Below are 12,054 nucleotides of genomic sequence, written 5' to 3'. Positions count from 1 at the left end.
ATTGGCTGCACTTATGTGTATCAAGGATATTGGTCTGTAATAGTCTTACTTGTATTTTCTTAGAGTATCCTTATTGGCTTTGCTATGAGGGTAATGCTGACCTAGTAAAATGAGTTTGACTCCAATAAGGATTGTTGCTAATTCTTCTTTAAATGTTTGGTAGAATTTACCAGTGGAACCTTCTGATCCTGAGGTGGTGGTTGCCATTGTTGTTGTTGTTGGGAGGCTTTTGATTATTGATTCAAAGTTCTTATTTGTTATTGATGTGTTCAGTTTCCCATTTCTTCATTATTCAGTCCAGGTCAGTTGTATATTTCTAGGTATTTGTCCACTTTCTTCCCTTTTAGGTTATCTAATTTGTTGGCATATAATTGTGCATGGTAGTCCTTTTGAATGCTTTTATTTCTGTCACATCAGTTGTAAAGTTTCCTTCTTCTTTATAAAATTTTATTTATTTGGTCTTTTATTGCTTTCTTTTTTAGTTAGCATAGCTTAAGGTTTGTCAACTTTTTTTTTCTCTTCAAAAAGCCAACTTTTTAATTCAGTGACTTTTTTAATATTGCTTTTATAGTCTATCTCATTTATGTCTTTTGTGATTTTTGTTTCCTTCCTTCCCTAACTTTGCACTTGATTTCATCTTATTTTTCTAGTTCCTTGAGGTTTAAAGATAGATTGTTTATTTTAGCGCTTTCTTATTCATAAATGTAGACAAAGTAAGTTCTTCAGGTTTGAATAAATAATATTAGGCAGCAACATGAAAGCATATGATAGTATAAAACTCACTGGTAAGGGTAAATATACAGACAAATATGAAAAACAGTGATACTGTAATACTGGTTTATAAATAATTTTAAATTTTAATGTAAAAGTTAAAAGACAAATGTATTGAAATAAATTGTATATACAAAATTTGATCATAGGTTTATAACATTAAAATGTAAATCTCAACATTAATAATATGATGAGTTATTTTTTCTACCTCTACTGATCTGTAGTTCTGGCCATTTATTTGCCATCCTGTAAGTCTCTAAGAGAAGATATTCATCTTTAAATTAGAGACCAGCCTTTTACAGCTGAGGTATTTTTGTTCTGGTAACTGTGAAATTTTCCAATGCAGACACAATAAGGTTCCATGAGATATACCAAAGGGCATGTGCCCTTGAGCTTTCTGAAAGAGGTGCTATATAAATCAAATCAGGTATTAACATTGTCACAACTTTATGTGATAGCATAACCAGCAGCAGCTGGTAGCAGTAACCAGCAGCAGGCTGCCCTGGAAGTGTTTATTCTCATCTAGGCACAATCATGCATTTATGAGTTGATATTTAAATGTGACAAGGCTCATTTTTAACTTAATTTGAAAACAGTAAATTGTTAGTGGTTTTATATTTCCATTTCCACTACAGAGGGGACACAACTGGTATATACTGTGGTCCAAACATGCATATTACTGAAATATGTCTGCTGTTTTATAGCTATGGCTTGAATACCTCTTACATTGAGAGTGGGATGAAGTTATATGCTCTCCTTTAGTTTCTGATGAGTAGTGACTCTCATATCAATTGTGGGGTCTAAAAAAAACATGCAGGAAGTCATTGGTGAATAGTTGTTCCAAGTAGGTTAGTCTTTTTTGCTTTCCTCTTACTCTTATTTTTAAATTTACATATATTAAGCCTCTGTGGGTCAAAAATCTCTCATTGGGGTTAGGTTTGCTCCAAGGAAGGTAAGACTTTTGAAAACAATTATATCTCTCAAACTTTGTAGAGAGGGGGCCAGAAGAGAGAGAGGGGAAAGTCAGGAAGAAAAGGAAGGTGGTGTTTACATAAATGAATTAGACAGGAGATAAGGAAGATTTCAGAGGAGACAAGGGATCTATCAATCAATTTTCTCTCTCTTTGAAAAGCATAGCAATGTGATTTATGTCTTTTAAATAGCGCCTAAACAGTATTCTATTCTTCTAAATTTAAAAAAGCTGAAAAATAAAAAAAGAGAAACAGATTAACTTTTGTACTAAGTACACCTTAGCAACGAGATAACCCTGGGTAGGAGGAAAGGGGGTAGAGGAACAGATTTTTTTAAACAGCAGTATTCTTAGTTTTGTTTTATAATTGAGCCATGAGTTAAAATTTTTGAATTGGTTACTAAAAGAATCTATTACTGGCTTTATTGCCATGATCAAATATTCTAGGCATACTTATGCTTAAGGTTTCAATTTTACAGAAAGCACTTTCAATTGCCATCACTGGAAGAGATTAGTTTATGAGACGTGAGCAAACTCAATTTGAAAAAAAGTTTTTTTGAGCTCTTATTCTGTATATAGCACTGGGCATCATGGAGCGTACAAAAAAAAGAAGACATCATGACCGGGCATATCATCAGCACATGTGGAACAATTAAAGGCAGCAGAGGCAGCTCATGGTGGGACTCAAGTGTGGCATCACTGTAAGCACTTAGGGAGATAAGAGGAAGGACCAATTGCCTCAGGTAGAGCAAAGCTTAAACAAATGTTAAAAGAGTAAAAAGGTTTCAAATAAGTCACAAGGGAAAGAAGTCTTTCCAACCTAAGGCATGAAAAAGACAACAGGGAAAAGAAAGAGTGGGATGAATTGAGAAAGAAACATTGACATATATATATACTATCATGTGTAAAATAGGTAACTAGTGGGAAGCTATATGTAACACAGGGAGACCAACCTGGTGCTCTGTGCTGACCTACAGGGGTGGGATGGGAGAGGGGAGGGAGGCTCAACAGGGAGGGGAGATATATATATATATATATATACGATTGATTTGCATTGTTGTAGGGCAGAAACCATTGTAAAGCAATGTTCTGCCAATTAAAAAATAAATAAATAAAGATGGATTGACATAAAAAATAGCCTTGGGCCAATCTGGAGGTGGGTAGATCAGACCTGAGTTTACAGCGCAAAGCGAAGATTACTGCTGGAAGTCTTAGAGGATATGAACTAGAGAAAAAGGGGAAATGAAGTCATGTGTGCATAGGAAACATTTATTAAATGCCTAATGTGTGCTGGGCACTACTTTAACATTTGTAGTTACAAAAACAGGTAGGATTTTATACTCCAGAATCTCACTGTCTCGTAAAAGAAACAAACATGTAAGTTAATACAAAATTAGTGTAATATACCCAATAATGGAGGTTTTAAGATCTTCTAGGGGCAATAAGAAAGGGTATCATCTACGTAGGAGTTGCTAGAAATAAATATAATCTCTCTCCCACTATAACGTTCAGATCAGAAATAGGCACTTCTGGGTAGATGTAATGGGAAAAATCCTAAATGCCAAAGATTTGAACTGTCCTTCCTGAAAATCAAGTTTTAGTGTCGTCTGACTTAAAAGCAGTGGTCACTTCACTGGGTGTGTTCAGCCTTAGCATCACCACTGACAATTCGGTGGTTTGACAAACCTAGGAGGGAGAAAAAAGACCTGGAATCAAAGAATGTTTTCAATTCTTTAGGATGTATTTACAATAGAACACACCCCCATTTAGAGCAACATAAGCTCTGCAGACTCAAGCTTCTGTAGTTTGAAAGCCAAATGGATTGTTTGAGAGAATGTGGTTTCTGCTGATAATTGGAAGAAGGATAAGAAGGTTATAAACAACGGGCTGAAAAGTAAATAATGTTTAGGGAACAATTTTACTCGGTATCTCTACTTCTTATAATTAAGTCTCAGCTCAGTAATTTGTTTGGAACTCAATTTTCAGTAATTTTTTGCAAGTCATAGGATGCTAGGTCTATGGGTATGTTAGCTGTGTTAAACTAACCTACTGAAGTATGGCTAAAGAAATTTAGAAAAGTCATGGTAAAGTTTTAACTACTGCATACTATCTACATTGGAAAACTGTTGTCATTTGGAAGTAAGGAGAAATGGGTCACTTTGTCTGTAGACTTTACAATAAATTCAATATTCATTCATTTATTCATCTACTCACTAAATTTTACTGAGTATTTTCCATTGACTAGACATTGTGTTGGTTTCTTGTTAAGATTTTAGGATTGGGCAAGTTTCGTCTTTTTGTTAAATTGAAATGTAGTAGATTTACAATGTTTTGTTAGTTTCAGGTGTACAACTACAGCAAAGTAATTGTTATGCATATATATGAAAAAGAAAAGTTAAACTATTAGTGATTCAGTCATATCTGACTCTTTGAGACCTCGTGGACTGTAGCCCACCAGGCTCCTCTGTCTGTGGAATTTTCTATGCAAGAATACTGGAGTGGGGAACCATTCCCTTCTCCAAGAGAATCTTCTCAACCCAGGGATCAAACCCATGTCTCCTGCATTGTGGATTCTTTATCATCTGAGCCACCAGGGAAGCCCACACATATATATGTCTATGTCTATATTCTTTTTTCTATCCTATTCCACTATAGGTTATTACAAGATATTGACTGCAGTTCCCTGTACCATACAGTAATTTCTTGTTGTTTATTTTATATATAGTATTGAGCATTTGTTAATTTCCTATTTCCTGTTTATCCCCCCCTTCCCAATTTGGTAAGCATAAGTTTGTTTTCTGTGTCTGTCTTTTTCTGCTTTGTCCCTTTGTACTGTTTTCTAGATTGTACATATAAACGATATCATACAATGTTTGCTTTTCTCTGACTTCCTTCATTTAATACGATATTCTTTAGGTCCATGTTTCATCTTTGAAGTCCCATTAAGCAGTTTGCAATAGTGTATTGGAGTAATAATAAATCTAGCTAAAACTTATTGTACACTTACTATGTGCTAGGCTCTTTTTAAAGTATTAACATTAAATAATTATACATATTTTGTGAGTATATTATTATTTTTGTCTTTCTTTTACAATTGAAGCAACTGAAGCTCAAAGGAGTAAGAGACTTGCCAAGATCACAGAGCCATACGGACTCCATTTCAGGCAGCTAGAATCTAATCTTGTAAATATTTTGATAAATAGAGTATGCGTTTTTTTCAACAACCAACAAGAATGTATTGAGTATATCCACTGAAGTGTGAACATTTCCAGAGAAAAGACTTTTCCTATATTATCTCCTTATGCTCAAAAACCAGCAAGGAAAGCCATTGTTAGATATTTGTGTGTGTGTGTGTGTGTGTGTGTGTGTGTGTGTGTGTGTGTGTGTGTGTATGTGTTAAGTCGCTTCAGTCATTTCTGACTCTTTGCGACCCTATGGACTATAGCCCACCAGGCTGTCCATGGAATTCGCCAGGAAAGAATACTGGAGTGGATTGCCATGCCCTCCTCCAAGGGATCTTGCTGACCCAGGGATTGGACCTGCATCTTTTTACATCTTCTGGATAGGCAGGTGGGTTCTTTACCACTAGTGCCACCTGTGAAGTCCTTATTAGATACTTATTTAATGTTATTGCATATATACATCAAGGAATACTCAAAACATAGAAGATAGGGTTTCTACTTCAACATATTTATATCCTAGCTACCACTGTAATTAGACTTTATATTTGTTAACAAAAAGTTTTCATAACTTGGAATAAGGCAAAAGTATATGTAATATGTCCACTGAAAGTTATGCTGCTTCATTGTGTAATAGGCCCACCCAAGAATTATCTCATTCTCTAGGAAAACATGCTGGTGTTTGAATTTGTTACTTATTGAAATTAATTAAATGCAAATACTATGAACTTACATATTGACTTGTAGATTTCTCTATGGTAGACAAGATGACCCCAAAGGTTATAGCTTTATTTTTTTGTAGGGGACTAACTGGTTTTCCTAGTAATTGCAGTCTAACATTGATTTTTCTAATACTTTGAAATAAATATTCAGTTTCTTACATAATCTTGGGACCAACTTTATCATCTTGTTGTTTAGTCACTAAGTCATGTCTGGCTCTTTGTGACCCATGGACTGTAACCTACCAGGCTCCTCTATCCCTGGGATTTCCCAGGCAAGAGTACTAGAATGGATTGATTTCCTTCTCTTAGGGATCTTCTCAACCCAGGGATCGAAGCTGGGTTTCTGACATTGCACTTATTTTTTGCTCTTATACTACTAAATTTTTCTCAAATGCAATTCTGTCTGGTGAGCCACATGATGACTCCAAAATTTATTAAAATTACAGGAAGAAACTAGACTGTTCTGAAAGATGCTTACTGTATGGTTGTGGAGAAAAGACATGACTGCACGTATACACAATGGGAAGGAAATGGCCTCACAGTCAGACTTTGATGTAACTAACTAGGAAGTGGGAAGAAGTGAGTCTTCAACAACTAGTCAGTCTCACTATCCTTTGACTTTATGGCCCTTATCAGAGTAAACGCTATTAGACCTACTCTTGAGTATAGAAATCATGTCACATCCATCTTTGTATCCCTTCAGCCTGAGAGGGTGCCTTGATGTTTATGCTTTCAGGAAATGATTGCTGAGTCAATGTCCCAATTAACGCCAATTTGAGCTTTGTGTGAAACCTTTAGTTCTATTTTACTCTCTCATACACACAGAAGGAAAACATGGAACCATTTTTGCATACTGACTTGAAGCTGGTAATGTCATGGAGAATTAAATAGAGATACTATATCTGTTAAAATAGCCATGGATTAACAATGCAGAAGAAAAGATTATAACATTAGATGGGACAGAGACCACATAATAGTTCCCTGGAGAGCATGGTATCACTCTACTTTTTACAAAGGGAGAAAAAGAAAATTAGTATCACAGCCATTGAATGAAATAAATTTGATGATATTATCATCACTGCAATTAAGAAAGACAATTCTTAAAGAAGCATGACAGAGAAAGAGAGAGGGAATAGAGAAGCATGAGAGAGAAAATATGAAGAAATAAAAGCATTCCCCAGGATTAATTCTTACCCTGGGCACACAGTATATGCAGCCTCTGAAATCGCCTAATTCATCTCTGTCTGTTACTCTGATTTGGATGATAGAGTGGCTCAGTTAAATTGAAACTGAGTTAACTTGACAACCAAAGACTGGCATTGTTACTGGCTGAAAATCATTAATTTTGATGTGATAAACTCCTTTCTAATGGGGGCATTTTTTATTACCTCTGGTGTTTTTTTGTTTTGGTGACGTTTTCCAATAATGTCAATATTTCAAGTGTGCCAGAGGAAAAACAAAACAACCATTTACTCCTTTCTCCCTTATTATTATGTTTTAAAACTCCTTGCTGCCCTTGTTTGCTTAATGTAAAATGAAAAATCAACAAGATTAAGAACAACAAATTGTGATAGTAATGTATTGATTAATTCAGAGGTTTTATCAGCATATAAACATGGAAATAAGTATGAAATATACTAAATCTGGATATCTGGTGGAAGTTTAAACCTATTGAGAACACAACCCAGTCATCTGACAATGTCTTAATCAGTAAATATCTTCCTTTGGGAGCCTGCTGTATGAATAATGTCTTTGTACCAGAAGTTCAAAGAAGCATTTCTTGTTTCGGCACAACGGATCACAACGTTGGCTGCATATTGTCATCTCCAGAACTTTATATACATACATATATATATATATATACACACACACACATATATATGTATGTATATTGGGCTTCCCAGGTAGCCCATTGGGTAAAGAACCTACCTGCAATGCAGGAGATGCAGGAGACACGAGTTAGATCCTGGGTCGGGAAGATGCCCTGAAGGAAAGCATGAGAACCCACTCCGGTGTTCTTGCGTGGAGAATCCCCACAGACAGAGGAGCCTGGTGGGCTATAACCCTTAGGGTTGCACAGAGTCGGACACAACTGAAGCGACTTAGCATGCACGCACATATATAAGTTAACCCTATATATATATATGATTATTCCTACAGATCAGAGAAGGCAATGGCACCCCACTCCAGTACTCTTGCCTGGAAAACCCCATGGACAGAGGAGCCTGGTAGGCTGCAGTCCATGGGGTTGCGAAGAGTCGGAAACAACTGAGCGACTTCACTTTCACTTTTCAGTTTCATGCATTGGAGAAGGAAATGGCAACCCACTCCAGAGTTCTTGCCTGGAGAATCCCAGGGATGGCGGAGCCTGGTGGGCTGCCGTTTATGGGGTCGCACAAAGTTGGACACGACTGAAGCGACTTAGCAGCAGCAGCAGCAGCAGCAGCATTCCTAGAGATTTGTATTTAATTGGTGTGTGGTGCATCTGGATAATATAATTTATCAAAGATCCCCAGGTGATTTACATAAGGATAACACACTAACTGAATGACAGCTTGTCTTAAGATGTGTTCAGTTGTCAACTCAGAAGGGTAGACTCAAAAATATTAAATGAGAATCCTTCACTCCAACATGATGGTGAGCAGGTCACCTCTTGGTAACCTGATAGACTGGCAGTGGCTGCCTGGAATGCAGTATTAAAAAAGACATTAAAGCCACCTGTGACCTCAGGAGGACATGGTGCTCTGATATACTAGGGACAGGAAGAGTAAACACCATATATTGCCCATCCCTGATTTTGCAAAAACATATATGTTTATATTTAATTCAGATGACTTAATAAGTGACCTCAATTCAAAAAGAATCAGCACCTTCTTCTTCCCCTAATTTCAATTTTGTGAGGCAAAAGTGCTCTTTGTCCTGATTCTTTTTTGCTTCCTCTTTCTCTGTTTTCACAATTTCAGCCTTGACTAGGTGGTGATAGAAAATATTGATTAAAAGGGCTCATGTTGCTTCCTTAAGACTGAACTTCTTGAAGTCAGAAATTGTGCTTTATAATCTTTGTATCCCCAACACCTAAAATAGGGTTTGGTATGTGAGTGCTAATATAAACAATCAGTGCATTCAAATGGCTTCACTCAAGCCCACTTTTTGAAACGTTATCTTCTAATCTTTAAGAACCACTTCTACTCATTAAAAGCTATCCTTATTCTATCTCTTCCTCTGTGTTTAGTTGTTACGGCATTGTCTTGGTGCTGCTGGATGGAAGGTGTCTTTGGTTGGAAAAGCTTTATTTTCAGTCTGATAATCCTCCTGAACGGTTTCCTGTGTGTCCTGTCACACTGCCTCTGAGACTGCCTGCCTGTGGGGCAGCTTGTCTGTGACAAAGATGGCGGCCGCATTATCTCCCATTGCTTATGCTCCCCTGCTGTGTGACCTGGCCAGTCCTGCACCAAGAGGTGGGGTTTATTCCTCCACCAACTTAAATCTAGGCATCTTCTGTACTACTTTGACAAATAGATATGGTACAAGTGATTCTGTGCTTATTTCTTGAGCATAGCCCTTAGCTGTCCTGGCAGCTTCATATGTCTCCTTCATGGAAGCCAGCAATCTTGTAAGATTTGGGTCTACCCTGAGGCTCCAGGCTAGGGTGGAAATGCAATGCGGTGAGAGAGAGAGAGAGAGAGAGATGCCAAGAAGCACCGAGGTACCAGGTGTGTAGATGGAGAGACCTTGGCTGTGGTTCCTCCAGTCCTGGCCACCAGCTGATGCCTCATGGTTCAAATTGCCCATCTGAGCCTTTCCTAATATCCTTCCCACAAGAGTCTGGGCAAAACAAAAATTAATAAATTATTTTTAAGTCACTAAGTGGTACTTTGTTATGCAGTAATAGCCAACAGGGACAGATTCTGGTCAATTCATATCAACCACTTTAGTCCATCCACGATGCTGTACTTTCTGCTACCTGGCCTCTATTTGAAGACAAGTTTCATATCACCAGAGCTTGACCACATGGTCAACATGTTTCTAGACACTACTTAGTGCTCTGGGGTGACCTAAATGGGAAGGAAATCTAAAAAAGAGGGAATATATGCAAATACATAGCTGATTCACTTAATTGTACAGCAGAAACTAACACAACATTGTAAAGAAACTGTTTCATGAAGATTAATTTAAACAATATTTCTAGATTCAAAGAGGTCTCTTTGACTTCCAGCAATATATTATGTTGGGTGAATGACTTTGGACATAACATTTTTCTTTCCTGATCTTCAGTTTTCTCATTTTGTGAAATGAATACGATATAATAATGCTATATGCATGCTAAGTTACTTCGGTTGTGTCTGACTCTTTTCAACCCCATGAACTGTAACTCACTAGGCTTCTCTGTCCACAGGATTTCCCAGGCAAGAATACTGGAGTGGGTTGCCATGCCCTCCTCCAGGGAATCTTCCTGACCCAGGGATGGAACCTTGCAGCTCTTACATCTCCTGCATCGGTAGCTGGGTTCTTTACCACTAGTTCTACCTGGGAAGCCCCAAATAATAATGGTGATGGTCATTCAGTCATGTCCGACTCTTTGCAACCCCATGGACTTTAGCCTGCCAGGCTACTCTGTCCATGGGATTCTCCTGGAAAGAATATTGGAGTGGGTAGCAATTTCCTTCTCCAGGGGGTATTCCTGATCCAGGGGTCAAACCCAGGTCTTCTGCATTGCAGGCAGATTCTTTATTGTCTGAGCCACCAGTGTTATTGGGATTTAAATAAGATGTTTAAAACCACTGAGCAGAGCACTTAGCTTGCCTTAAGTACCTAGTACATGGGACTTGTTTAAAACTGCAAAATATTAATAATACCAGTTTTATGCTTCTGTTTGCTTTGTTGTTGTTCTTGTTTCATTAATTATTGGCTGGGTAGCAATGGTTCATGTTTCTTCCTAACTGCATCCTCCTTACTCTGAGACACTCATATTCTCAGAGTTTGGAAATATTGCCTCTTCAGAACTTCAGCCCATGATGGTTCTTTAGTGAGTACCCAGCATGGCTCCCTGTCCCCATCGTTTTAGGTGAGAAGGCAGATCTCTCCAAAGAGATTGCCTTTGAATAGGTCCTTCCCAAGGAAGTAGCAGATTCTCTCCTCTCTGATTTTCTCTTCTTTATTGTTTCATGGAATTTCCCCTTCTTTCATAGATGTGGAATGAGGGAGAAAATGGTTATATTTAATATGTCAAAGTTATGGCTGGCATTTAAGTTTATAACTACCATTGGATGTAGAAGCTATGGGGACAAACCAATGGCATTCCAAAGCAAGTACTTCCTGAACTCTCTATCTTGTATTGTTGAATATTATTTTAAGTATCTAACTTTCCCAACAGACTGTGGATCCCTCAAAGTTGGGCAATGCTCTTTTCTTCTTGCACATGGAGATAGACATTTTACAATTCTGAGTACATTAGACATTTATTTCAATACAAGACACACAAGTGAATAGAGAAAAAGTGGCTAATGAGTGGCCAATGATGTTTTAGACATTCACAAATTATTTTCTTTAAAATATAGTCTCTAAAGCACCATCTTAATAAAGACAGGCAGGATTACCATAGTAAACAGACACAGAATATATCAATGCTCATTCAAAGGTGATGTTCTGGTCAGTTGGGGATGAATGAAACACCCCGGCCCTTTTCAGTCTGTGGCTCCATCATCATTTAGAGTTATGTCTATAGAGCCAGTGTAGCAAGAGACTCACCTACTCACTTGAAATCACCAGCCACAAAACACATCACTTCTGCTCCACTGGGTAGAAACTAGCCATATAACCTCACCTAAATCCAAAAGGGAAAATTTACAAAGGCAGATGGTTTGGGTGTTCTTCATGTAGCAGATGCCCTATGTAATGTTTAGCACAATTTCTTTGTTGTTCAGTCACTCAGTCATGTCTGACTCTTTGCAACCCGTGGATTGCAAGATACCAGACTTTCCTCTCCTTAACCATCTTACGAATTTGCTCAAACTCATGTCCACAGAGTCAGTGATGCCATCCAAGTTTAGCACCATACTTGGCCTCTACCCACTGATGCCAGTGGCTACCCCCAGCCTCACCAGTTGTGACTCCAAAAAAATGTCTCCAGATGTTGCAAAATGTCCCCTTGAAACTGTGCCCGTATGGGTAACAGCTGTTTACCAGCAGAATTTGTTGACCCTGTCTTAAAGAACAACAGATTAGGAAACTGATCGTTAAAAAAAACTCCTTAGCTTATAAACTGCCTTCACTGATTATATGCACCTTAGTTATTTTGTTTCTTTCCTTTTTTCCTTTCTTTAATTGCATACCCTCCAAGCCTCAGGTAGCCTACGTTGCAAGATTTCTTAACCACCCCATAGACATTGCCTTCAACATATGGGTAGCTGTA

Source organism: Capra hircus, chromosome 22 (assembly GCF_001704415.2).
Source record: "Capra hircus breed San Clemente chromosome 22, ASM170441v1, whole genome shotgun sequence".
NCBI classification, from domain to species: Eukaryota; Metazoa; Chordata; class Mammalia; order Artiodactyla; family Bovidae; genus Capra; species Capra hircus.
Note: the sequence above shows the minus strand (reverse complement) of the source record.